The following is a 6,462-nucleotide window of genomic DNA, read 5'->3' as shown; positions in this document are numbered from 1 at the left end:
AGTCTATTCCCACCTCCTATGATCTTCAACTAGGTCACAACTCTATAGTCAAGCCAAAGGGAATCTTGGAAGTTGTAGTTTTTTCTATGGATTCATAAGAATATCTAGTTGATTTTGTGATCCTATAACTGAAAGATAACTTAGGAGTATACCCATTGATTTTGGGTAGGCCTTGAATGACCACTATTAATGCATATATTGGTTTAGGATAGGAGATATGACCATTTCTCCCTGGGTTTCGACAAAAAATATTACTATTTACCCATCTACTAAACCTTCTCTCAATTCATAAAATCCTTCTTGGATAAAAGATAGTGGTGAAGAGACCATATATCCCATCCTAACTTCAAATCAATCCTTGAATTTTAAAAAATACAATGAGGATGATCGAACTTATACTTTCATAGCACACCCTCACACAAGGAGGCACCTAATTTATCCATCCATCGAACATATTTTGGGGAGATATACTAAAGAGACCTACTCACTATTTGAGTTGGCATAAGACAATGAATTGATTCCTTTAGATACCATATCTAAGAATCATATATTACTAGTCGAGATGTATCTAAGGAATTCCTTGAATATATCACACATAGGGAATTATATTGGGATAGAATATATCATCCATAGGTATTAGAGTGTACCTTACGAAGATGAAGGTAAAAAGTCTCTACGACTCAAAATCATGTTCGTAGTTTTCTAGAGCATGTAGGATACAATTGAAGATTTACTAAAAATTTTACTAAGATATCATCACATTTGTTTCAATTACTCTTGAAATCTGAAAACAAATTGTGAATTTCCAAATGTGAGGTTGCATTTGAGGCTTTGAAGGTTAAAATGTCAGCTGCACTAATATTACAGGTCCAAAAGTGGTATTTTCCTTTCTACATTTCTATGATTGTTTTAGATACTACTATTAGAGTTGTATTACGATAGAGGTAGGAATAAAATAATTATTTCATATAGTACATCAACAAGAATCTCACTCCAAATAAGCAAAATTATTTAGTAATTGAGAAATATTTTCTTGTTATTTCCCATGTTATTAATAAATTTTGTCATTACATCACTACTTACCAAGTCTTTATATATGTTGATAATTCTACTATTCATTATCTTATAAATAAACCAATCATCAATGTTAGGGCATCTAGATTGTAGGTTTTGTTTCAAGAGTTTGATATTACAATCCTTGATAAACCTGGAAAGAAAAATGTAGTTGTCAATTCCCTCTCCAAGCTTACCAATGAGTGAGAACTCATTCCTATAAAATATACTTTGCTAGATGAAATTCTCTTTGCTTTTTCTATTAACACACCCTTGTTCGCAGGCATTGTTAACGATATAGCTACAAGAGAGATTCCATAGCATTTATCACCAAGGGAATGCTAGAAGATCATCAAATAAAGTGCCATGTACTCATGCATCCAAGGCCATCATTTCTACATGTGGCTAGTGTTGAAGAAAGTGTAACTAGGTTTGACCTTCATAAATGTACTTTTGATATTTGTATTTATTCAAGAAAAGAAATATTATTTTTGATATATTTATGAATGATTTTCTTGCTCATTGAAGTAGGTCAAGCACATATTTAAGTGCTTTTAGGAAGTCAAAGAGTCAGTGTATTTATTGAAGACCCTTAAGGTCATGTTACGTTATGTATAAACTTGCACAATAGTCAAAGAAAATATCTCCAAGCAAATCCAATTCCTCTCCATGAAATGACATCCTCCTAGTAGCAAAAATGATGAAGAAACACCAAGTCGGCCTACAGTCAACAAGTCAGCCTAAAGTCGGCCTACAGTCAACAAGTCCTCTATATATAGAGGTTTCCCACTCCCTCATAATGACTATCACTCACCTCTGAAATCAACGAGCAAGAGAAGTCAAGGAAAAACAAAGAAGGAAAATTTTAAGGGGTCTCCAAGTGTAGTGAAGAAAGAAGGAGAAAAGCAAAGCTTTGGGATTGTTTCTAGGGAAAAGTACAGTCACATGTGTGAGGAAAAGGAGGATATTTTGTGGGTATATCAGTAGCAAGATCACAGTCACACATTCATCTTTGTTTGGGCTATAAAATCAAGCCTACAAGGCCTCCTACTCAAGCAAAGAAGACTCTCTCTCAAGCAAAGGTGAAAGGACCCTAATTCACAAGGATATCTACGACACATGTGAGAATCTAGGGCTACTATACAATCACATCAGTCTACATATACATCTCAAGAAGAATCTCGTTTGATCAAGAGAAAGGTGTCTCCACAAGTAAAGGAAATCACTAAGTATAGAAGAGAAGCATCTCATCTAGAGCTCATAAGCAAGGTCTATCTCCAGTCAAAGAACGAAGAAGGAGGATGAAGTGCCAGAAGAAGGAAGACTAGGTGTTAGGGAACAAAGTGAAGAAAGGAGGAAGGACTTGACTTGTGCTTGGAGGACATTCTAGTCAAGGGTCTAGGGTTTGGCATTGATCAATAAGAAGCTTCAACAAGAGAAACTTACCAAAGGTTTTTCCGCTCTAAGAGAGAGAGGTTTCAGCCCTAGCAAAGAGCCAACATTTTGTCTTCTTATTTTTTATGTTTTGGTAGTAGTTTGATGAAGTAAATAAACACAATAATAATAAGAAGATGATCAAGCTAAGATAAATTGAAAAAGTACTTCAAAAATTGTTATCAAGTCTATAAGAATCCTATTATACATTATTGCCCTTGATTCTTCAACATGGTATCAGAGCTAAGGTGACACATCAAGGAAAGGGAATCTCAAGAACACTCATAAATAAAGGACATCTGCAGTAGTTGAAGCATCAAGCCAAGAAGTTTCAATCTCATCAAGTACAAGAAAGGACTACAAGAAGAATACAAAGAAAAAGGAGAAGCCTTTTGTATAAAAGTGCCTACAAGAAGAGAAAATCAAGGACGGACCTACATCAAGCCACACCATCTTCAAAAGGAAAATATCTACAAGCACAAGTAATCAAGAAATCAATCAATTCCATTTGAAGAAAGAAACTTGAAGAACATCAAGATCCAAAGAAGGTGAGTCATCAAGTCTTCAAGAAGAAAGCAAGTCCACTACATATCAACCTCTAACAAGTAAGTATATCTCCCCTTGTGATTATACATCAATGTCTTTTTACAAGGAAAGCAATAAATTGGTTGGTGTGAAGTACTAAAAAGGTATGTTTTTGATGATCATTTCAATGGCTTTTCAGTGGGACTTGTGAATCTTTTTACATCATGAACGTGGAAAACAATAAAGAATTATAACAAAACATGTGGAATTAGTATGCAAGACTTAACCGCTGATAGTTTTCATTCTCCTGTGCAAGAAGGGGTAAAAACGAGGAGTTGTTGTTCCAAAGAAAAAGACAAGAACAGGGTAACTGTTATCCCTTTGACGAAGGACCGAGTGCAAACGAGGCTCAGCAGGTTGAAGCAAACCGGTCCGAAAAAGGAGGAGAAGGCACCAGCTCGGCGGAGGAGAAAAGAAGTGATTAAGGATTAACAGTTTGGCGAATCCCTCAAGATCTTCGATCCTAAGGGATCGTTGCTTTATTTATCTTATTGCTTAGATATCTCCGCCGTCACCCTTATAAAAAGGGGCGGCACTGTTAGCTTTGGGGGATTATGCTTTTATGTAACTTTCTGTTAAAGATTGAACTTTGATCATCGAGTCTCATTGAACTTGGCTCATTGTACTTTCTATTTTATACATTAATATAAACTTGGTGATTATCTTATCTCTGCGTCTGGATTAACTTAAAGTGGTGTACCCTTGAGGCTAAGGGCCCGGCCCGGAGGACACTTGCTTTTGTATCACTACGATTTGATTTCTGCGTGGTTTGCCTATCGTCATTAGTTGGTAACTTGATATGCTTTAAAAGTTACATCATATGCTCTGTTAAGATTCGTTCATTAAGGTTTTACAGACAATAACTGTTGTGTTGACTCTGCATTATATCACTAATCCTTTCAGAGTTGATTGAATATTATTAGACTTAATTGAACATTGTTACTATTTTGTTACAGAGCTCTTATGTTGTATATTCGTGTTGTGGAATTTATCTGAAAGCTGTGTTCTTTATGATTCAGGAGTAATGTTTTTCCATTTTGAAATGTAGTTGTATTCCTGTTGATGTCGATTGGTGCTAAATCAGATTACTCTTCAAAGTGTGTTGTGTGTGTGTATGATTTCCAAATGTTGTTCCATAACTTATTAGTAATTAGTGTTGTTCCATTAGCACGTGCTGCTTGACTTGCTTGGAGAATGAAAGATTGATATTTGATTGCAACGAGTGCATTTGAGTTGATAGGATAAAGCTTGATTACTTCTCACGAGGTTTAGTTATTCGATTGCTGTTCCATTTTAGCATTGTTGTTCCGTTCCAGATTTGCTATTCTATTTCTTATTTGTTGTTCCATTTTTACCTGTTGTTTCATTTACTCGCATTTATTATTTTGGTGTGAGAGATGATCTATGGTTGTAGTGAGCCTCGGCATTTACTACCTCACTCCCAGACCCGTGGTCCATGCTCTAATTTCCTTTCCATCAGTTTCCAAAGGGATGGGCTATTGCTGTCGAACCCTTGACTGATAAAGTTGCCTAGTTTTAAGAGTGTGTGATTTAGTCATTTGAAGTAACTTAGTTATAGACAAGCATCCGTTTACTCTTGTATTTTTGCAGAACATTGTACTACTAGCATTACTCTGACAAATAGCCTCAGATTGAGTCACTCTTTGAAATAATCAAACGCTCCCGGATTGACATATTAATGTGAGGTAATTAGAGGTGAAAGAGACCCTTTTTATAGCTCTACATTTTGGCGTCGTTGCCGGGGAAAGAGTGTAGCCATTTGTCTTTTTCAGAGTAGTGTACGAACCTGCTAGGGAAGAGTTGGATCTTAAAAACGGAAGGTAAGAACCTGCGTGCGGAGCATGTAAAAGCCCTGCTCCACTGTCCGCTTTCCTAACAGATTTTTTGTTGCTTTGTTTGAATAGAATTTAGTAGTTCATTTGAGTGCATGACTAAGCAGAAAAAACCAGAAAAGAATATTAAGCTTCCATCCAAACTCGAAAAAGCTAAGGGGTCGGTGACCCTTGGCCGAACAACCTTTATAGACGAAATCTATAAGAAAACAAAATCTCAGTCATCGGTAGGTCCTAGGAAAATTATTTCTAAACAACCTACTAGTTCCCTTCAGGCCACAGGATCACCATCTGTAGCCTTTGCTGAGGTGCATAGTCAAACTGAAGAGAAGGACTTTCAAGAAATTGAAAATTCTACTCCAGAACTATTGCAGGAAGGGAATTTCAGCAACTTTTGTGAAGGAGAAGGAGAAATAGGGGAAACAGAGGAACCAAAATCTCCCATTGGAACAAATCAGCCGTTAAACAGCCCAGATAAGGGGAGCGCTGTGAAAATCATCGTTGAAGGAGTCCAATCTCCTCAGACATCAGGTATTCCCCTTATCCGAGATAAAGGAAGTGCCATTAAAACTATCCCTGTTAAAATCGTTCCCTCTCAACCTAGGAATACCCTCCTAGATATCCCAGAAGGTTATTGGCATATATTTGATCCTATGGCTCAGAACCAGCCAAGTACTCAAAACTCTACATTACAATATCCTATAGTGGATTCTGCAGCAAATGTGCCCATGAAAGTTATTCCTCTTCAACATATCCCTACATTTCACGGTCTCACATCAGAAGATCCGGATGCATTTTTATTCGAATTTGATGTGTTGTGCAGGGGATATGATTACACCACGAATCCCCAGAAATTGAAATTATTCCCCTCTACATTAAAGGGGGCTGCTTTAAGATGGTTTATGGGACTAGGTGGTGGGGTCATCAACAATTGGGATCAAATGAAAGAGTCCTTCTTAAAAAAGTATCAGGATTATTGTAGGTCTAGAGAATTGAAAGATGAAATCTTCCAAATGACAGCCAAACCGAACGAAACATTAGAAGAATATGTGGAACGTTTTCAGTACAATTTACAAAGATCTCCTTATGCATCACTACCTTTACCTGATAATGTGTTAAAAACTGCATTGATAAGGGGCATGAAGGAACAATGGATTGAAACATTAAACATCATGGGAAAAGGGGATATTTATCAAGAGAATTTTGTTGACATTATTGATTTATGTATCAGGAGTTCAAGAGGCAGCACAAGAGTAAAACTGGCAGAATATGATCGGTTTGCAAGAGACAACAAAATATCAACAGAAGGAGTAACACGTGTGGAGATTGGAAATTTACTAGAAAATTTTAAAACTGATATTCTAGGGACACTAACTACACAACTTGATATTATGCAGGCCAAACAGAAGCAGATGGAGGCAGAACAGAATTTGGCAATCTTCTGCCCCCGATGCAGGAAAAAGCATAGTCACAAGGAGTGTCCACTAGATACAGTCCAAACATGTGCCATCTGTACAAAAGATCATCTTACGGAAAG

Source organism: Pinus tabuliformis, chromosome 6, assembly GCF_031772625.1.
Source record: "Pinus tabuliformis cultivar Carrire ecotype Pingquan chromosome 6, CPIR1, whole genome shotgun sequence".
Taxonomy (NCBI): Eukaryota; Viridiplantae; Streptophyta; class Pinopsida; order Pinales; family Pinaceae; genus Pinus; species Pinus tabuliformis.
The sequence above is the reverse complement of the archived record's forward strand: the minus strand, read 5'-3'. Positions refer to the sequence as shown.